The 23,226-nt window shown below is 39.5% G+C and overlaps 1 long non-coding RNA gene across 1 annotated transcript in view; it reads left to right on the forward strand.

Annotated features, from left to right (window-relative positions):
• LOC108591712 (uncharacterized) overlaps window positions 1-23,226 on the forward strand; it is a 97,680-nt gene that overhangs the window by 63,169 nt on the left and 11,285 nt on the right. The window contains exon 2 of the long non-coding RNA XR_001911551.4: window positions 13,616-13,775. This is a non-coding gene — a long non-coding RNA (uncharacterized LOC108591712). The remainder of the gene's footprint in view (window positions 1-13,615; window positions 13,776-23,226) is intronic.

Here is a 23,226-nt window from a genome sequence, read left to right on the forward strand (position 1 = left end):
AGAGTGACTGCCCAGTTTTTGGTTGGAGTCACAGACTGGCAGTGATGCCTTTAATTTGAGAAGGAGGAGGAAGACAAGTGTCGGGAGTGAGGCCAATGTTGGTTTAACTGAATTGATTTACTAGTTACACAAAGTTGGGCTTTGGAACAACACTGGTTTTCTTTAGTTTTTGAGCAAGAGAGTAAAGCTAGGGCTGTAGGTGTCTTCAGGAAGCTGTCATTCTGTGGGCCGGAACTTACCAACTTTACAGGGCCAAAGGAGTATACATCAATTCTGGAATGTTCCATAAAGAAAAGCAAGGTGTTCGGGGACCATGCTAAAAGCCAGTGTGGACCTCTGTGAGGAGTACAGGCCGAACTGCATTCCTGCTTTTGCATCCCAGCTGGATATGCATTAGTTGGGTTATCCAAAGCACTTGATTAACTTCTCTGAGTCTCTTTTGTCATCTGTGAAATGGGCCTGAGAAATTCACTTTGCAGCATTGTTGGAAAGATTGGTTATGATGAGTGCAAATAGCTAACACTGCTCCTAAGAACTCATTCCCGTAGCCTTGTGGTCTCTGTTGAGTTATAATGGGTTCAAAATCATTTTTTCTTTTATGAATGCCTTGATACAATGACTTTTCAGGTTGCTATTGAATTAGTGACCCAGTTAACATGGTCCCATGTAAAGGCCCTTCCAAGAAGCCAAGAATTGTAAAAACAAAGTTTGCTTTTGTTTTTAATTTCAGCATCATTAAAAATTATTTTTATTATTCAGCCTTCTGAATGGGATGGCAGACATTTGGAAAAGTTGTTCTAATTAAGTATTAGAGAGTCTCTGTAAAAGTTAAGCAGCTGTCTCTGAGAGGTAGAAAACATTAAATATTCAAACAATATATTATCTGATGTTTTCTGAACTGTAAACCTTTGCTCTCCTCCACAAGCATTCTCCATTTACTCTGCACATTCCCATCTGGTTACACAAACAAAAACCTTGTAAAAAAATCAAAGTCATATTAGTATGTTTGCTTTTTCAAATCATTGGCAGTACGTAGTTAATTAGCAGGTCTGATTTGGTTTTAAATTCAGTTCTGCTTCCTCATTAGCCAAGCATGAGAGGCTTCACAACCTGAAGACATTTGGAATTTATTTTCCCATTTGTATTCATGACACCCATGATCTGAAATGACCACTCTAATGTCCCCCTAGCCTTCTATGAAACAAATTAGTGGAGTCAATGGCTTCTGGCCTGAGGTCTCATTCAATGAGCCAAACGTAGCCAGGATGCCAAGTTCCAGCCCAGCATGGGGCTTTATAGTATCCTGGACATAAAGAGACCCTGACAGGCCTCATCCCAGCCTGGCAAGAGGCCAGCACAGAGCAGCTGCCCTGCTCTCGTCCTGAGATATTACATCCAGGGGACAAACACAGCTAGCTGCTCAGGGTCCCCTGCATGGGAAGGAGCAACAGGAGAGGGCATAGCTCCACAGGGTCCCAACCGCAACATAGGGCAATTTGTAAGATTGTTGTCATCAATATTTACTGGCAAAAAATATCTTAAAATTAAAATGAGTTATTGGAAGTAAAGAGTCTAGCAGAGGCAGTCGAGTGTTCAATAAATGGCATTTTTATACCTAAAAAAGAAATTCAAACTTTTACTATCATTTTGATTATTTCTGCAGGTTGTTGTATGTGGATTTTTATGTTTAGTTTCTATTTAATATGAGAATGATACAGTGGATTTTGGGGACTTGGAGGGAAGAGTGGGAAGGGGTGACAGATAAAAGGCAGCATACATGGTGCAGTGTACACTGCTTGGGTGATGGCTTCACCAGGATCTCACAAATCACCGCTAAAGAACTTACTCATGCAACCAAATACCACGTGTACCCCAATAACTTGTGAAAAAATAAAACAAATACTATCTTAAAAGTAAATGACACATATATGGTTTGTACAATGTAGATTAGAGAACACAGAAGTAATACAGAATATAGAGGTATATACTCATATATGGTATTTACACATGTTCAATACTACTACTTATCTTCTGATGTATTCCATAATTTAGTCATTTATGTTAATTGTCTTTTCTACCAGAATTTTGTTCTCCAGCCAGAATTTTGTTAGTGGGAAATTGTATTTGTTTTCTGATGCATCTCTAGCATCCAGAGGCGTTTCTGGCACATGGCAGGTGCTAAGTCACTCTGTGCTATGTCACCAAATAAATTAATAAAAGTGGGTGTCCTCAGTGAGCTGAAGATAGAGTTCCAGAAGGAGTTGAGACACATGGATGGTACTGGCAAGCAGGGAGTGGGGTGAGATCCCTCAGGAGGGTTGGAGTAGAGAGAGAAGAGAACAAAACGCAGTGGCTGAGAAGGTCGGAAGAACCCCAGGTGAGTGCAGTATCAGGGGAGCCCAGTAAGGAAAGGGTAAGATGGATCCACACAGTGAGGTTCAGGGCTGACTGTGAGATTTATCAACGTGGAGATCCTTGTGATCTTTCCAGGGCAGTTAATGCAGGGCTGAGGGTAGGAGCATCCAACTGAGAGAATGGGAGGAACAGAAATGAAGACATCAAGTACAGCCACCCCTCCAGGATGTGTTTCCATACAGGGAGAAGGGAAACGGGCAGCTCTGGGAGGATAGGAGCTCAAGTTCATTAAGATGGGAGGAATCTCAGCATACTATCCACAGAGGGGGATGAGTCTGCAGAGGGGAGAAAGCTGATGATCCAGAAAAGAGAAGTGACAATTGCTGAGTGACATTCTTGCATTGGTGACAGGGGCTGGGGTCCTGTGTGAGCAAATATTCCATGCTTGGAAAACTCTTTAAAACAGAGGTTTTTTTTTTTTTTTAATTTGTTTATTTGTTTGAGATGGCATCTCACTCTGCTGCCCAGGCTGGAGTGCAGTGGTGAGATCTCTGCTCACTGCAATCTCTGCCTTCTGAGTTCAAGCAGTTCTCCTGCCTGTCTCCTGAGTATCCAGGATTACAGGTGTGCACCACCATGCCCAGCTAACTTTTGTGTGTTTAGTACAGACAGGGTTTCACCATATTAACCAAGCTGGCCTTGAACTCCTGACCTCAGGTGATCACCTGCCTCTTCCTCCCAAAGTGCTGGGATTACAAGTGTGAGCCACCATGCCCGGGCTGAAGAGTCTTATGTTATGGCATGTTCATTCATGCATCCTCCTCTCTCTCCAAGCATCAATCCATCATGTTTTTTATATACATTTAAAAGTAAGTTACAGGCAATCATGCACCTTTTCCTGAACACTTCAACATATATAACATAAACTAGACTTCAATATTTATTTAGATATTTTCCTTTATGGTAATGTTTGCATAAGATTAAATGCACAAATTATAAGCATATCATGTCATGAATTCTGGCAAATGCCTGCACGTACATAATGGAAAACCCTGTCAAGATACTGAACATTTCCATCTCCACAGAAAATTTCCCCAGCCCCTTCCCTATCAGCTATTCTCCACCCAATCCCAAAAGGCAGCCCCTTTCTGATTATTTCCTACCTTACATTATTTTTCCCTTTTCTAGAATGCATATAAATGAGCCCATACACTATATGCTCTTCTGTGTAAGTTTCCTTGACAAAGCCTCATGATTTTGAGACTCACTCATGTATGTACCATAGACTGGTTCTTTCGATTGCTGAGTCTGTCAGACTGCAATAATCCACTCTCCTGTTGATTGACATGAGGAATTCCCCCCCCCTTTTTGGCTATTGTGAATAAAGCTCCTAGGAATAATTATGTGCTGTATAAATCTTTTATTGGCACATGCTTTTATTTTTCTTGGGAAAATACCTAGGAGTGGAATTGGTAGGTCATGGTATAGGTCTGTGTTAACTTTATTAGAAACTTCTACCAACTATGTGTGAGTTCCAGCTTCTCCACATACTTACCAACATTTAATGTTGTCAGTCTTTTTAATTTTAATCATTTTGATGGGGTCTGCTTATTTCTTATTGGAGTTTTAATTTTCCTTTTCGATATATCTAATGGTGTGTTTATTGACCAGCCATGTATCTTTGTGAAGTCTTTTCAAATGTGTTGACCAGCTAGTAAATACTGTTGATTTTTTTTTTCGTTATTGAGTTTCAAGAGTCCTGGGCTCTCTATTCTGCCAATTGGTCGATGTGTCACTCCTATCCAAGCAGCACATGATTTTGATTATTGGAGCTTTATCCTAAGTTTTGAGGTCAGGTGTAAGTCCTCCAGTTTTTTCTGATTTTTCAAATCTGCATATACATTTCTTGAACAGAAGTCTATTTAGACTTTCTGTTCCTTCTTGTGTCAGTTTTAATAAAAATAGTCTTTTTCAAGGACTTTGTCCATGTAATCTAAATTTTCAATTTTTTAATGTAAAGTTAGTCTAAGTATTTTTTTATTTTCCACTTAAACTGTGTAGAATATACATTGAGATCTTTCATTCCTGACATTAGGAATTCTCTCTCTTTCTCTAATCTTTCTTTCCTTTCCTGATTTTTTCTCCTTGATCAGTTTAGATAGAGCTGTGTTAATTTGGGTTTGTTATATTTCCCTGTCATTTATCTGTTTTCTGTTTCATTAATTTCTATTGTTTTCCTCATTATTTTAATTCTTCTACTTAGCTCTTATAGTTTCTACAGGTGAAACTTTCAATGATTTGGACCTTTCTTCCTGTCTAAATATAGACATTAAGGATACAAATTTCCCTCAAGTACCCCCTTAGTTGATAAGTTGCACTTTTGTTTCGATTTAGTTTGAAATGCTTTCTAATTTCTTCTTTTGCCCATAGATCAATTAGGAGTACGCTGTTTAATTTCCAAATACTTGTTTTTTCCTAGATATCTTGTTGTGATTGATTTTTAATTACACTACAGTCAGGTAACATACTCTGTATAATTTCAATACTTTTAAATTAATTGATATTCTGTGTCTCAGTGTATCATCTATCTTGTTAAATTGATCACGTGCACTTGGAAAGCATGTGTAAGATGAAATGCATTCTGCAGTTGTCAAGTTTGGTGCTCTACAATATCATTTAGGTCAAGGTAGTTGCTAGTGCTGTTCATCCTTTTCCATGTCTCTATTTCTTTCTATGGTTCTGCAATTCCCAAATGGTGCTCTGAGGACTCCTGGGGTACTGCAATGAACTCACAGGGGTATCTGAGATATTTCAGCTCAGTGTCCTGTGTTGCACACTGTGTGAACTACTACAATGGAGTCTTTGGCAGATCTTTCAAATGTCGACATATTCTATTCTACTATATAAAGAAAACATATTAATATCACCACTGATTTCATCAGAAAAATTGTCAACTACTGGGAATCATGGTGGAAAATACAAACTTTTCAAATTCAAATACCAGTTACAAAGTCTAAAAAACCATAGTTTGCCTGTTTGTCATTTTTTTCAAGCAAGGATAATGTTCCATGAAAAAAGTGCTAGTTTCGTTAGCAATTCTAACAACTGCAAAAATGTGTCTTTTTGACACAGACACCATTGTTTATTCTGTAGTAGAAATGCTTTATGAGAAGTTTTCATTTAATCACACAGAATATTAAAAATATGGGCAATCAAATTTTGAGACTTAATGCAATTAATACATTCAATAATTAATAATTTTTAGCACTGTATCAATAACGTTTTTAAGTGAGATTGGCTGTTGTGCTCTTGTGTTGCTGTTCAGCTGTGAGCATGTGGTCATGAGGAATGAAATGACTGCTCGCAGAGTTAGTTGCTGGTGCCTTGATGCATGCTCAGGGCTCCAGAAGGTTTCCCCACCATGGCTGTGCCTCCATCAGTGCAAATGACAGTACAGAAAAAAAAAAGGCAATGAAAAGAGCTTTGTCTTTGCAGATTACCTTGAGGACTCTACCCAGGGGAGAAGTCTGTGGACCAGAATGTGAGAAACATTGAATAAAGAGATTATTTCAATAATCTAGTCTCCAGAAATTCAACATTTCTGTTATCTTGAACCCTGACTCTGCTCCAAATTACTCTCAGCTGATTCTTATGTAGTTTCAAAAATCATCTTAACAGGGTACAATGCAGCAAGGGTGAAGAAATCAAATTTGTTAGGAAGACCAATCTAGGCACAGAGAAGAATCTAGTTATTCAGTCTTTAAGTATGCAAATATTCTCTAAATACTAGGAGATTGGCAGTAAGGGGGAAGCAAATTTGCCACATGCCGAAGGCAGGCTGGGAGTTTGCACCTGGCCTGAGACTGCAGGCCCTCACACCACCCTAGCTCCAGCCTCCCCAGGCGCTCAGCAGTTAAGAGCAGACGGAAGAGCGGCATCAATCTGAGTCTAGTAAGGGCAGATTACCCCAACTCACTCCTTAATATCAATTCCCCACAAGTAGGAAAAGTCCAAATATAGAAGTCTTTTCTCTGGAGAGCTACATACAGCAAGGCAGAGTGGTGAAGCGAAGAGCTGTAAGCTCAAGAGCTCAAGACAAGGAGCTGAGATTCTAATCCTGGCCTTGCTGGTTAGAACTTGTGTCACCGTGGGTAGAATATTTCTTCTCTCCAAGCCTCTGCTTCCTCATTTGTAATACAGGGCTGTAAATAGTCACCTTGAACAACATTTGTGAATGTTAAAAATGGTAAAGTATGCCAAATATCCAGCATAATCTCTGATTCACATTAAACACTTAATAAATGATTATTGTTCTTGCTGGTTTTCATATTAGCAGAATAGTCAGGAGGCTTAATGTGGGACCCAGACAGTCAGGGGTTGAATCAAAACCCCTTTATTTTTCAAGTGTGTGACTTAACTTACCTGAACCACACAACTCATTGGAAAATGAGGACAGTAATAGCTACAGCACATCCTTAGGGTTGAAGAGGCAGCATTTATAAGTTCTTAGAACAGGACTGGCCCATAGCGAGTGACATGCACCTGTGAGCTATTGCTGTTTGTAATAATGCTATTATAACCTTCATCATACCGTCATTATCATCTTTATCATCACCAAGTAAAGTGACCAACAGTCCTGGTTTGCTCTAAACTTTCCTGGTTTTAGCACCAAGTCTCGGATACTAGGCATAGGACCTGAGTTCTAGACAAAACATGACAGAGTTGAGCTCTCCCTTGTCTGCCTACCTTGCTCTCATAAGCTGGACTAGGTCATTACATTACAGAGTTTATGCGACCAGGTCAGCACCCGTTCCACACCCCAGCACATTAAAAGGTAAAGCTTTCATTCATTTCTCAGTAATTTCCAAGGAACTGGTCATTCTAGGCAACTGGAAGAAAAACATTTTTTTACGAAGAAGAAGCATTTGAGCATGAAAAACCTTTTGAGTCCCAGTTTCCGCTCTGCCTTGGAAGCACCGTGATTTGGAGGGGGCCCAACAGCTGTTAGTTTCACTCTCACAAACCAATCATTTCTAAATAGAGCAATACCACAATCTTAATTTTCCACTCAATGGTGAAAGCAGTCACATTATTCAAAATTATTCATCAACACTTAGTAATTCACATTCTAGAGCAATCTCAGAGTGCTTTAATATATATATTACAGGCGAGATTTATAGTGGGAATTACAGTATAGCAAATCATTCTTTAAAACGATGCTTAAATCACGCAACTTTAAAATACTAATTATGTAAAATATATTCTGAATTTTTAATTTCTACCTTTGTTTAACAATACTCTCAATAAATACCAACTTCAGAAATGGAATAGCTGTATCTTCAGAAACACTCACTCTGAATCCATCCATAATGGAAATAACCCAGTGTTTTTACAATATTGCTTTCTCCCCAATGCCCCCATTAAAAAAAAAGTGAATAATGATCATCTAAAAGTTACAATCATCATAAGATAATGAAGCATGAAATTTCATTCTCAGACAAAATCCATCTCTACGAAGTGCTTGAGAAGCTTTTGATCGCCATGAAATAACTATTTAAGTTAAAAGATAAAATTTAAGAAATATTTTTGCTAATGATGTAGCTTGGAAAAAAGATACATTATCACCATTTGGTTCCTCCTGTGTACCCATCAACAGAGAACCTGTGGGAGGATTTTGCAGCCACTTTGAATTTTTTGTTGTTTTTGCCCATTTGAAAAAAACTTGATTGACCTCTTAGAATGCAGGAAGGCTGGTCACTGTTTCTTTGTTGGAGTCTGGCCAAAGGCCATGAAGAGTGGGGATATGCCCCATTTACACACCCTTGGTTCCAGAGTACCACCCTCAGGATGCATGAAAGCCCCAACTTTGTTTTAAGGTTGTTTACAGTAGCTCTCCCTGGCCAGGCACAGTGGCTCATGCCTGTAGTCCCAGCACTTTGGGAGGCTGAGGCAGGTGGATCACCTGAGGTCAGGAGTTCGAGACCAGCCTGGTCAACATAGTGAAACCCTAATTATGATTAGCTGGGTGTGGTGGTGGGCACCTGTAATCCCAGCTACTCAGGAGGCTGAGGCAGGACAATCACTTGAACCTGGGAAGCAAAGGTTGCAGTGAGCTGAGGTTGCGCTATTGTTCTCCAGCCTGGGCAACAAAGTGAGACTCCATCTCAAAAAACAAACAAACAAAAAAAAGACCCAAAAAAATGCTCTTCCTATAGCCCCACACCCAGGTGCAGCTTTCCCAAGTTGCAGAGAAGTGCACATCTGTGGGTGGTACATCTCAATGCAGTCTTCCCAAAGTGCAGGGATTACAGTCATGAGCCACTGTGCTAAGACTAATAGTATTTTGGACTCCCTGCTGTCATATGCTTAGAAATGAGCCAAAGCCCCTGATGTGCCTAGAATATTTTTCCCTTTTAGTTCTGAGGCACTCTTTCCACTGGGGAAGACTGGTCCACAATGGTTCTTAGGTGGCTGGCCTGGCATTTTAAGTGTTTAACTATATTTACTCCCCTCCTGCCCCAGTCTGGTCTCCATGTTTTACCTTTACCTCTTCCCTGGGGAAGTCTGCCATTTTCCAGTTCAGCCTTTCTTTCAGGAGCTGATCATATGGGAGCCTTCGGAAGGCAAGGTGCACGCAGGCACGTGGGCCACGGCCACAGCCACAGCCACAGCCACCGTATCTGGCACTGCAGGTGGGAATGCTGACTCTGTTTTTTGAAGGAGTAGCTGATTCAGATTAATCAGTTAGCAGCTGGTATTTCATGCTGACTTCAGGAAGAGTTCTGTACACACAGGTTTGGATTGGAGAAGTGGGAGGGAGAGGGGCTAACTGGCAGAGAAGAAGACGGGGAAGAGGAAGCTACTTCAAAAATTATTGTTGTTTCTCAGCACGGATTGATTATTGCATGTATTCTAAGCAAATATTGCAGCATTTTTGGGGGAAATATGATAAAAACCCACACTTGTTTGTAAATAAATGATGACTGTTTTGAAAAAATAAAGGGAGATAGGTAATTTAAAGTTAAACATTATTACACAATGTCAGCTGTGCCAACACGGCTCCCTGACCTAGCCTTAGTCTTCCCTTCACTCATCCCCACGGCGGCCAGAGTGACATGCCTCAAGGTGTCCTTTCTGCAATCAAATCTCCCCAAGGCCAGTCCATTGTCCCTTGGCTGTTTCTCATGGCAAACCGAGGCCTTCCTGGCTGGGCCTCTGCCTCTTGCCCAGTGCTTGGTCTCTTCTCTTACCAGTCCCCACACTCCCCATGCAAGTCTGGGCCTGCTCACACCCATGATGGCCCAGGTTCTCTTCTCTGGACCTAAGAACCAAGACATTCCCTTGGGCAGCACCACCACTGCCTGTCTCTCAAGGGTTAGTACAGGCACCCCTCCCCTGGGAAGCCTCCCTTGCTTGTCCACTCTTCAGTGCAAAGTGCTCCTTAGTTCTTCTAGAAGCCGGTGTGCCTTCTACCATAGCAACTCTTATGGTTTATTTATTTCAATAGATCGATGCTCAAACAGCACTCAGTGATTGCTAATCACCATTATTTCTACTACCATGATGATGATGATGATGACAATGAGAATGATCTGTTTTCTTCACAAGCCCCAGATCCCCCTAAAAACAAGGACTCCTTTGTCATCACCATGACTCCAGTGTCCCCCAGTGCCCAGGCAGTGCCCATGGCAGGTGCCCCATGCATCTGTATAGCAGGAAAAAGTCACCATCCTGCTGTTTGAAAGTAGTCATGAAAAAAAATGCATTTTATCAGATGTTTAGACTGGAAGTTTAAGGAGCCTGAAGTCGATAGGAACTCAGGTACAGATTCCAGAAGCAGGGGGACAGGAGAAAAGTGACAGCAGCAGCTAGCTGCCCACGGTGTTTGCAGATGACGAAGTGGGAGGAAGTGCCACAGTCTCACAGCCTCTGAGCACCATAGCCCCTTGAGAAGGGAAGGCCCATTCTACTCTGTTTCTTTCAGCACAGAATTGGATGTGCCAGTGAATTGCTCTGAGGAGTAGATGAGGGTCGATTTCTTTCGTCGGTGAAGAAGTGCTTGTGTAAAAGAAGAAAGGATCAATAGCCAGCTCCCCGCCCTGTCTTTGGGAATGCACTTTCAGAACTCCCAAGTCAGAAGGCCCAGCTCCTGTTGAAACCAAACTCCTGTCAGATGGTTGATGCTCCACCAGTTTTCATAAACACTCTTGTTTTTCATACCCTGGAGGCTCCAGTATTTTTAAGCTGGAGGGCTCCCCTGTGCATGGACTGCATGCTGAGAGCTGCTCTTCACACTAATTGCTCCATAAGCATCTTGTGGAACAAATATCCACGGCTTGTGAGAAGCAACCTGGAGCCAAACATCAATGCAACCCCAGTCTTGATGAGATAGAGCGTCAGTCACTGATGCTGAGTCACCAAGGGCCTTTAGATGCTGGAGCACACAATGTGAGGCTTTTTGAGGTTGGCAGAGCTAGAGGACCTGCTGGATCCTCCCAAATGGGACTGTTGCCCCCAGGAGAAGGTATTCCCACAGTATGAAAGCCATGAGTTAGCAACAACGTGAATCAGATGAGGACAGAGAGAGCAGAGCCATGGCACTGTGTGTTTTTACATCTTGGCGAGATGACCTAGTTCATCACTTTTGATTTTGCAGAAAATCAACTCATTTGACAAAAGAACAAAGCACGCATTCTTCAAGTATCAGAGGCCTGGGCTGCAGGAGATAATCATCTTAACTCTGAGACAGGGAATGAACGTCACACCTTTTGTTCCAGTCGGATATGCACAAGCTTTCCAGGCAAATTAAACCCATGACATCCCTCTAATATGGCTGCATGTTATCATTATGATGAACTTCCCTGATTATTGCCAAAATCTGTTAATTGTGCCTAAGGTCAGAGTGGATCATATACTTGTTCCATGAAACCTTCATTTGGTGATTTTAAAAATATGCTTCTTTTTAAAAATTGTCTGGAACAGATAAAGAAATGGTGTTCTGATTGAAACTGAATTTGGTAAAACTAAGATGAATCTCTGTGTAGCTCTGTCACCCCTTCCCATGGCCAGAATCTTAGTCCCTCTTGACCTTACTTATGCGGCTCAGGCTCCTTGGACTTGGGGTAGAAGCTGAACTCAGAAGCCAGCTGGGCCCCATGGCACAACTTCTGCATTCACTTTGTAGAAGAAATTCCTGGCGACTGTGGAATGGTGTGGGAATCTTCTGTTAAAGGATGTGTCCGAGACAAGATACTGATTGGGTTTTTTCTTCCAATTTGGTATTATTGCAGTGAACAAAACAGACCCAAAAATCGGTGTGTGAGAGAGAGGGGGGTGGAAAGAATATACCTTGTACATACATGCATATGTGCATATGTATGTATACTACATGCAGTCGTAACACCAGCAACAGTTCACAGCGGTTGTGTGTTTACTCCGTGCTAGGCATTGTTTCAGAGCTCTACATGCATTAATTCTATTATCCTCATTAGCAACCTCTGAGGAAAGAACACTTTTCCCTTTACTGGAGAAAAAATGGAAAAAGAGTTTTATTAACTTGCCTAATGTCTTGTAGTTAGTAAGTGGTGATGTGTGTGTGTGTGTGTGTGTGTGTGTGTGTGCCTGTGAGTGCATATGAACCACGTACTGAGACACAGCACACATGCACAAAAGCACATGGAGCTTAAGTGCACACAGCTCAGTGAATTTTCACCCTGACACTGCCATGGAGCCACCTCCAATCAAGAATAAACTTACTTGAGTCCCAGGCTTTACCTCCTGCTCAGAGTAACCCTCTGTATTAGTCTGTTCAGGCTCTTCAACAAAATATCACAGACCAAGTAAGTTAAGCCACAGAAGTTTATTTCTCACAGTTCTGGAGGCTGGAAGTTCACTCTCAAGGTGCCAGAAGCGCTGAATTCTGGTGAAGGCCTTCTTCCTGTTTTGAAGATGGCTATCTTCTCTCTGCATCCACACATGGCAGGAAAAACATAGAGAGAGACAGACAGACAGAGAGAGAGAGAAAGAGAGAGATACAGAATAGGTACTCTTTGATCTTTTCTTATAAGGATGCTAATCCCATCACAAGGGCCTCACTTTCATGGCATTATCTAAACCTATTTACCTCCTGACAGCCCCATCTCCAAATACCAACTGCGTGGGAGGTAGAACTTTGACACATGAATTTGGAGGGTATACTACTCAGCTCATAGCACCCCCTTTTTATTGCTAAACCATAGATTAGCTCTGGCTGTTTGTAAATATACATGAATAAATTCCACACTTAGTAAAGTACACATGGGTTGTGTCTGCCATTTGCTCAACATCGTTGTGAGATTCCAGCAGGTTACTGCACATGGAAATTGGGCGTTTGCAGTACTCCCTAATACCGATGTGTGTGATGGATCTTGGGATTGTTTTCAGTTTGGGGTTCTTTCACACAGTGCTGCTGTGGAGTACTTTTTCTATAGATTTTGGTAAAGGCAACCCTGCCTTTCCACTGGGAATATACCTAGGTGTGGACTCACTTGGTCACTGGGTATTTGGAAAATACTGTCAGTTTTCCACAGGGCTGTTCTTGTTTGAATTTCAGCCCACAGTGTGTCAGAGCTTCCACAGACCCACACTTCCAGCAGTACTTGGAATTGTCAGCCTTTTTCATTTCAGCTCATCAGATGGGTGTGTGGTGGTATTGCACGGTTGTAGTTTGCATTTTCTGGAGAGAAAATGAAGGGAAGCTCCCTTCCATGCTCCCTGGCCATTTGGAAATCCAGAAAGCACCGAGTCAAGGCTTCCTGCTGCATTGTCTGCCTTTTTCATTGTATCAGTGTTTGTTTACCATGGGTGCTCTTTGTGCTCCATTTAGAAAATCCTTGATGAGGCTGGCATGGTGGCTCACTCCTGTAATTCCAGCACATTGGGAGGCCAAGGTAGGCAGATCATGATGTCAGGGGATTGAGACCATCCTTGCCAACATGGTGTACCTGTCTCTTCTAAAAATAAAAAATTATCTGGGTGCTTGTAATCCTAGCTACTAGGGAGGCTGAGGCAGGAGAATTGCTTGAACCCAGGAGGTGGAGATGCAGGGAGCTGAGACCACACCACTGCACTTCAGTCTGGCGACAGAGCGAGACTCTGTCTCTAAATAAATACATAAATAAAAGAAAAAAGAAAAAAAAAAGAAAATCATTGATGAACTTAATGTCATGAAGACATTCTCTTACATTTTCCTTATGAGTTTTGTGATTTTTCCCTTTCACAGGTAGGTCTATAGTACACTGGAATGGAGTTTTGCATATTGTGTGGAGTGCAGACCCAGTTTTGCACACGTAGAAATCCTATTGACCTAGCACATCAATTTGGAAGAAGGACCAACTGCGTTGTACTACAGGATCGCTTTTGTGAAGGATCAGGTGGTTTTGGTGAGCATCTGTTTCTGGACATGGGCCATACTCTTCACCACCACCAAACGGGCCTAAGTATTGCAGAGAGAGAGTCAGTGCTCTGACAGCATCACGGAGACAGAGGCCGTTTCCCTGTCCTCCTCCTGCCAGAATCCACGTCTCAGCTGAAGTGCTCCCTCCTCTAGAAAGCCTGTGATCTGGGACATCCCGTTCAGTGGGTGATCCTGCCTCCAAGCATTTTGTTTATAGTTGTGGGGTTTTATGTGTCCTGGAAGAGTTGAGGTACAACCAGGGCATTTAATAACTGTACCCATGCTTACCAAGGGCTTTCTGTCATTTATTTTAACTATTATATATTATTCCCTTTGCAACGGTTTGAAAACAGCATTTGGGTAAGTTAATCCAGATAGTGACTCTGGAGCCCATATAGAAAAATGTAAGTTTCGTCATTTTTGCAAAATGCCAAGTTTTCTGATTTTCTCTGCAATAGTTTAGTTATCTACTTTTTTGTAAACATACACACATGCATACAAATGAACATACATATACACAGAATACACTCATAAATGTGGACACAAACATGCACATATGCAGAACACACACATAAACATGGGCATGAACACGCACATATGCAGAATACACACGTAAATGTGGACAGGAACGTGCACATACACAGAATACCCATGTAAACGTGCATGCAACAGGTACATACGCAGAATACACACATAAATGTGGACATGAACACGCACATATGCAGAATACCCATGTAAATGTGCACAGAACATGCACATATGCAGAATACCCACATAAATGTGCACACAAACATGCACATACACAGAATACACACATAAACATGCACACAAATATGCACATACACAGAATACACACATAAACATGCATACAAATATGCACATATGCAGACTACACAGATAAACATGAATGTACGTATTTCAAGGCACATGCCCACATAAGTACACATACACACACAGAATCTTCTCTAATATTCGTACTGTTACATATTTAGAATTATAATCCCTTCTTAGAATATTCAGCAGATTATTCACACTAAAAACTCTGCAGCTTTTTAAAAGATGTTTTTCTCTTTTTTCCTGTGTGTCAGACAGAATTAATCAAGGTTCTAAAGATTGTTCTGCAGGTGTTATTACAAAAACAACCAATACTCCCCAAATCATGAAATTTACAGGGAGACTTTTGATTACAGAAGCTGATGACTATTATTTTTAAAATAGAAGAGATGCAGAGTGACAAAAATCAATGACATGGCCATTAGGTTAGAGCTAAATTTATCCACATTTTACATTGATGAGGTTCTCACATCACTTTCTCTGCAAATTTTCACCTTATAGTGACTCTTGAGTATAGATACCTAGATATTTATAATTGTTATTTTGATTATTGTTTTGGCTTTCATTTATTTTGTTGTATTTAATTTTTTTTATTTCAATGGCTTTAGGGGAACAAGTGGTTTTTTGTTACACAGATGAACTGTTTATTGGTGAAGTCCGGATTTTCGTGCACCTGTTATTCAAGTAGTGTACATAGTCCCCAACAGGCAGTTTTGAATCCCTCACTTCCCTTCCCCTTTCTGATTCTCAAATGTGCATTATAACACTCTGTATGACTTTGTATACTCATAGCTTAGCTCCCACTTATAAATAAGAACATGTGATTTTTGGTTCATGATTCCTGAGTTACTTCACTTAAAATAATGGCCTCCTGTTCCATCCAAATTGCTGCCCATTATTTTGTTCTTTCTTGTGGCCGAGTCCATGGTGTGTGTATAATGTTTTCTTTATCCACTCATCAGTTGATGGGCACTTCAGTTGGTTCCATATCTTTGCAATTGTGAATTGTGCTGTGATAAACATACAGACACTGGTGTCATATTGATATAGTGACTTCTTTTCCTTTCAGTAGATACGCAGTAGTGGGATTGGTGGAACAGATTTCTGAGCATTGGCTGTAGTAAAGGCCTGGTCATGTGGCAGTTAGTGTAGTTTGATTGAAGTGCCCAGGGATTGCATCTGTTTTGAAGCCCAAGGATGGGACAGTCTGTTAGTGCAGAACATCTTTTGATGAGACTAATATGCTAATAAGGATTTCTTTTGGGAGAGTTGCTCAATTGTCAACTTTGAGGAGTCGTAGTTGTTCTACTTTTAGGTCTGTTGTAGGGGCTAAATAAGAATCGAAGCCTACGTCTTCATAATCTATATAGTCATAGCTTCAATATCATTGGTTGCCAATTGTTTTGACAGTGAGAGAGAGTTTGTTAATTTCATCTGTTATGTACAGGATACGTAGGGATGGGAGGCAATTAAAATTAGGATTGTAGTGGGCAAGATAGTCCACACAGTTTCTATTTCTTGGGCATCTATAGTGATAGTATGTATTAATTTTGTTGTCAATATGAGGGAAATACTATGTCAATATGAGGGAAATAAACCTTTGAGTTTTTTGTGACATCTCCATACTGTTTTCCGTAGAGATTGTACTAACATTCCCACCTACAGTGTCCAAGCATTCTCTTTTCACCACTTCCCTGAGAACATCTATTGTTTATTGAATTTTTAACAATGGTTATTCTGGCTGAGGAAAGGTGGTATCTCATTGTGGTTTTAATTGTGGTATCTCATTGTGGTTTGCATTTCCCTGATAATTAGTGATATAGAACATTTTTTCATATTTTTTGGCCACTTGTATATCTTCTTTTAAAGAATGTCTATGTTATGTGTCTACTTTTTAATGGGGCTATCTTTTTCTTGCTGATTTGTTGGAGTTCCTTGTAGATTCTGGATATTAGTCCTTTGTTGGATGCATAATTTGGAAATATTTTTCCCACTCTAGGTTATCTCCTTACTCCAATGACTATTTCTTTTGCTGTAAAGAAGGTTTTTAGTTTATTTAGGTCCCATTTATTTATTTTTATTTTTATGGCATTTGCTTTTGGGAGTCTTAGTCATAAATTATTTGCCTAGGCCAACATGTAGAAGAGTTTTTCCTAGATTTTCTAGAATTTTTATGGTTTCAAATCTTAGATTTAAGTCTTTAATTCTCCTTGAGTCAATTTTATATATGGTGAGAGACAGGGATCAAGTTTTATTCTTCTATATGTGACTATCCAATATTCCCAGTACCATTTATTAAATAGGGTGTCCTTTCCCCAGTTTATATTTTTGTAGGCTTTTTCAAAGATCATTTGGTTGTAAGTATTTGGCTTTATTTCTGGCTTCTCTCTTCTGTTTCATTGGTCCAGGTATCTATTTTTATACCAGTAAAATGCTGTTTTGGTGATGATAGGCTTTTAGTACAGTTTGAAGTCAGGTAATGTGATGCCTCTCTATTTGTTCTTTTTGTTTAGGATTGCTTTGGCTATTCAGGCTCTTTTTCTGGTTCCATATGAATCTCAGGATTGTTTTTTCTAATTCTGTGGAAAATGATATTGGTGTTTTTATAGCAGTTGCAATGAATCTGTAAATTTATGTGTTCACAATATTGGTTCTTTCGATCCATAGGTACGGGATGCATTTCCAATTGTTTGTGTCATCTATGATTGCTTTCAGCAGTGTTTTGTATTCTCCTGGTAGAAAGCTTTTATTAATACCTCATTGGTTAAGTATATTCTTAGGTATTTTATTTTATTTTTGTAGCTATTTTTAAAGAGATTGTGTTCTTGATTTGTTTCTCAGCTTGGACATTGTTGGCGTATAGCAGTGCTACTGATTTGTGTACATTGATTTTATAACCTGTGAATTTACTGAATTCATTTATCAGATCTATGAGTCTTTTGGAGTAGTGTTTAGGGATTTCTAGGTGTAAGATCACATTATTGACAAAGGGAGATAACTTAACTTCCTCTTTTACAATTTGGATGCCTCTTACTTTTTTTTCTCTTGCCTGGTTGCTCCAGCTAGGACTACCAGCACAATGTTGAATAGGAGTGGTGAAACTGGGTATCCCTGTCTTGTTCCAGTTCTTACGGGGAATGCTTTCAGCTTTTATCCATTCAGTATGTTGTTAGTTGTGGATCTGTCATATACCACTGTTATTATTTAGCAGTATGTTCCACCTATGCCTAGTTTGTTGAGGGTTTTTATCATAAAAGAATGCTGGACTGAATTGAATGCTTTTCTGCCTCTATTGAAATTATCACATGGTTTAGTTTTTCATTCTGTTTTTGTGATGAATCACATTTATTGACTTGCATATGTTGAACCATTCCTGCATGCCTGTGTTAAAATCCACCTGATTATGGTGAAAGTTTTTCGATATGCTGTTGGATTTGGCTTATTAATATTTTGTTCAGGATTTTCCCATCTATTTTCATCTAAGATATTGGTCTGTAGTTTTCTTTTGTCGTGTTGTTATGTCCTTTCCTGGCTTTGGTATCAGAGTGATACTGACTTTGTAGAATGAGTTACAGAGGATTCCCTTCTTCTCAACTTTCTGTAATAGCTTGAGTAGAATTGGTACCAATTCTTTGAATGCCTGCTAGAAAAGGGCTGTAAATCTGTTTGGCCTTGAGCTTTTCTGTTAGTAGTTATTATTATTATTATTATTACTGATTCAATCTCACTGCTTGTTATTGGTCTATTCAGGATTTCTATTTCTTTTTCTCTGATTCAAGCTAAGGGCATTTTATCTAGATTTTCTAGTTTGTGTACACAGCAATGTTCACAGAAGTCTTGAATGATCTTTGGTATTTCTGTAGTGTCAGTTATAATGTCTCCATTTTAATTTCTAGTTAAGCTATTTGTATCTTCTTTCTTCTTTTCTTGGTTAATTTAGGTAGTGTTCTATCAATTTTGTTTATCTTTCAAAAACCAACTTTTTATTTCATTGATCATTTGCATTGATTTTGGTTTCAATTTCATTTGGTTCTTCTCTGATCTTTGTTATTTCTTTTCTCCTGCTAGCTGTGGGTTTAATTTGTACTTGTTTCTCTACTTCCTTGAGGTTGATCTTAGGTTGTCAATCTGTGAGTTTTCAGACTTTTTGATGCAGATGTTTAGCACTATGAACTTTCCTCTTGGTTTTGCTTCTGTTGTATCCCAGAGGTTTGGATATGTAGTGTCACTGTTTTCATTTTGAAAAAAATTTTGAACTTCTGTCTTGATTTCATTCTTAACCCAAAAATCATTTGGGAGCATATTTTTTTATTTCCATATATTTCTACAGTTTAGAGACTTCTTAGAATTGATTTCTAGTTTTATTCCTCTGTGGTCTGAGAAGATACTTGATATGATTTCACTTTTAAAAAATGTATTGAGACTTGTTTTGTGATCTATCGTATGGTCTATCTTGAAGAATTTTCCATGTGTTGAGGAGGATATATAATTTGTGGTTCTTGGGCAGAATGTTCTGTACACACCTGTTAGGTCTATTTGTTCTAGGGTGCATTTTAAGTTCAGTGTTTCTTTGTTGACTTTCTCCCTCAGTGATCTGCCTAGTGCTGTCAGTGGATTGTTGAAGCCCCTCACCATTATTGTGTTGCTGTCTCTCTCTTTTCTTAGGTCTGGTGGTAATTGTTTTATGAATCCAGAGTTAGCAGCATGTGGTATTTAGGATTGTTATATCTTCTTGTTGGATTGATCTTTCTGTCATTATATAATGACCTTCTTTTTCTTTTTTCACTGTTATTGCTTTAAAGTCTGCTTTATCTGATCCAAGAATAGCTACTCCTTTTGACTTTTGATTTCCATTTGCATGAAATATCTTATTCCACTTTTTTATCTTGGGTCTGTAAGAATCCTTATGTGTTAGGTCTGTCTCCTGAAGACAACAGATATTTGGTTTGCGATTTTTTAAATTCATTCCACCAATCAGTATCTTTTAAGTGGAGCATTCAGATCATTTACATTCAACATTAATATTGAGGTGTGAGGAACTGATTCAGTCATAGTGTTGATTGTTACCTAGTGACTTTGTTTTTCTTCATTGTCTTAAGTGTTTTATATGCCTTGTGAATTTTATGCTTTCAGGAGTTTCTACTCTGCTGCATATCAACCTTCAGTTACAAAATGCAGTACTCCTTTCAGCATGTCTTACAGTTTTTGTCTAGTATTGACAAAAATCCCTCAGTATTTGCTTGTTAGAGAATGACTATTTCTCTTTTGTTTATGAAACATAGTTTTGCTGGATACGAAATTCTTAAATAACAGTTCTTCTGTTTAAGGAAATTAAAGATGGGACCCCAATCTCTTATGGCTTATGACGTTTCTGATGATAAGTCTTTTGTTAGTCTGGTAGGTTTTCCTTTAAAGGTGACCTAATGCTTTTTTCTCACTGCTCTTAGAATTCTTTTTTTTAAATTGCATTTTAGGTTTTGGGGTACATGTGAAGAACATGCAAGATAGTTGCGTAGGTACACACGTGGCAATGTGATCTGCTTGCCTTCCTCCCCTTCACCTATATCTGGCATTTCTCCCCATGCTATCTCTCCCCAACTCCCCACCCCCCAATGTCCCTCCCCTATTCCCCGCAACAGACCCCAGTATGTAGTGCTCCCCTCCCTGTGTCCATGTGTTCTCATTGTTCAACAGCTGCCTTGAGTGAGAACATGTGGTATTTCATTTTCTGTTCTTGTGTCAGTTTGCTGACAATGATATTCTCCAGGTTCATCCATGTCCCCACAAAGGACACAAACTCATCATTTTTTATTGCTGCATAATATTCCATGGTGTATATGTGCCACATTTTGCCTATCCAGTCTACCATCGATGGGCATTTGGGTTGATTTCAGGTCTTTGCTATTGTAAACAGTGCTGCAATGAACATTTGTGTGCATGTGTCCTTATAGTAGAACGATTTATAATCCTTTGGATATATACCCAGTAATGGATTGCTGGGTCAAATGGGACTTCTATTTCTAGGTCCTTGAGGAATCACCACACTGTCTTCCACAATGGTTGAACTAATTTGCACTCCTACCAGCAGTGTAAAGGTGTTCCTATTTCTCCACATCCTCTCCAGCATCTGTTGTCTCCAGATTTTTTAATGATCGCCATTCTAATTGGCATGAGATGGTATCTCAATGTAGTTTTGATTTGCATTTCTCTAATGACCAGTGATGATGAGCATTTTTTCATATGATTGTTGGCCTCATATATGTCTTCTTTTGTAAAGTGTCTGTTCATATCCTTTGCCCATTTTTGAATGGGCTTGTTTGTTTTTTTCTTGTAAATCTGTTTTAGTTCTTTGTAAATTCTGGATATCAGCCCTTTGTCAGATGGGTAGACTGCAAAAATTTTTTCCCATTCTGTTGGTTGCTGATTCACTCTAATGACTGTTTCTTTTGCTGTGCAGAAGCTGTGGAGTTTGATTAGGTCCCATTTGTCTATTTTGGCTTTTGTTGCCAATGCTTTTAGTGTTTTGGTCATGAAGTCCTTGCCTACTCCTATGAATGGATATAGATTTGCCTAGATTTTCTTCTAGGGTTTTTATGGTGTTAGGTCTTATGTTTAAGTCTTTAATCCGTCTGGAGTTATTTTAGTGTAAGGTGTCAGGAAGGTGTCCAGTTTTTGCTTTCTCCACATAGCTAGTCAGTTTCCTTCATGTTGACTTTAGGCAGCCTGAAGCTGTGGTGATGTTCTATTTCAATAAATCTATCAGGAGTTCCTTGCACTGCTTGTATTTAAATGTCTAAATCTCTAACAAGGCCAGGGAAGTTTTCCTTGATTATTCACTCAAATATTTTTTCCAAACTTTTTGCCTTTTCTTCTTCATAAAAACCTGTGATTCTTAGTTTTGGTCATTTTACACAATTCCACATTTCTTGGAGACTTTGTTCATTGCTTTCCATTCTTTTAAAATTTTGTTTGATTAGGTTAATTTGAGAGCCTTGTCTTCCAGATCAAAACTTCTTTCCTCTACTTGCCTATAGTATATCATTAAAACTTTCCACTGCATTTGTAGTTCGTTCAATCTGTGTTGCTTTCCTAGAAATTCTCATTGGTTTATCTTTAATGTCTATCAGGTTTGCTTGCTCCAGGTCTGAGTTCAAGCCCTGGATATCCTTGTTGATTTTCTGTCTGGTTGATCTGTCTAATATTGACAGTGGAGTGTTAAAGTCTCCCACTATGATTGTGTGGGAGTCTAAGTCTCTTTGTAAGTCATTAAGAACTTGCCTTATGTATCTGGGTGCTCCTGTATTGGGTCCATATATGTTTAGGATCGTTAGCTCTTCTTGTTGTATCAATCCTTTTACCATTATGTAATGGCCTTCTTTGTCTCTGTTGATCTTTGTTGCTTTAAAGTCTATTTTATCAGAGATGAGAATTGCAACTCCTGCTTTTTTTTGCTCTCCATTTGCTTGGTAAATCTTCCTCCATCCCTTTATTTTGAGCCTTTGTGTATCCTTGCATGTGAGATGGGTTTCCTGGATGCAGCACACTGATGGGTTTTGGATTTTTATCCAATTTGCCAGTCTGTGTCTTTTGATTGGTGCATTTAGTCCATTTACATTTAGGGTTAATATTGTTGTGTGTGAATTTGATACTGCCATTTTGGTGCTAAGTGGCTGTTTTGCCCGTTAGTTGTTGTAGATTATTCATTATGTTGATGCTCTTTAGCATTTAGTGTGATTTTGGAATGGCTGATACTGGTTGTTCCTTTCTATGTGTAGTGCCTCTTTTAGGAGCTCTTGTAAAGCAGGCCTGGTGGTGACAAAATCTCTGAGTACTTGCTTGTTCGCAAAGGATTTTATTTTTCCTTCACTTCTGAAGCTCAGTTTAGCTGGATATGAAATTCTGGGTTGAAAGTTCTTTTCTTTAAGAATGTTGAATATTGGCCCCCACTCTCTTCTGGCTTGTAGAGTTTCTGCCGAGAGATCTGCTGTGAGTCTGATGGGCTTCCCTTTGTGGGTGACCCGACCTTTCTCTCTGGCTGCCCTTAGTATTTTCTCCTTTATTTCAACCTTGTTCAATCTGACGATTATGTGCCTTGGGGTTGCTCTTCTTGTGGAATATCTTTGTGGTGTTCTCTGTATTTCCTGCATTTGAGTGTTGGCTTGTCTTGCTAGGTGGGGGAAATTTTCCTGGATAATGTCCTGAAGAGTATTTTCCAGCTTGGATTCATTCTCTTCGTCCCCTTCTGCTACACCTATCAAACGTAGGTTAGGTCTTTTCACATAGTCCCACATTTCTTGGAGACTTTGTTCATTCCTTTTTGTGCTTTTTTCTCTGATCTTGGTTTCTCGTTTTATTTCATTGAGTTGATCTTCGACTTCAGATATTCTTTCTTCTGCTTGGTCAATTCGGCTATTGAAACTTGTGCATGCTTCGTGAAGTTCTTGTATTGTGTTTTTCAGCTCCTTTAATTCATTCATATAATATCTATCCCTTAGAGTAGTTTTCATTTATAACCTGAATTATTTTTTTAAATTTCTTTTATTGGCTTTCACTTTTCTCTTGTATCTCCTTGAGTAACTTAATAATCAACTTTTTAAATTCTT

The sequence above is a fragment of the Callithrix jacchus genome, chromosome 5 (assembly GCF_049354715.1).
Source record: "Callithrix jacchus isolate 240 chromosome 5, calJac240_pri, whole genome shotgun sequence".
Classification (NCBI taxonomy): domain Eukaryota; kingdom Metazoa; phylum Chordata; class Mammalia; order Primates; family Cebidae; genus Callithrix; species Callithrix jacchus.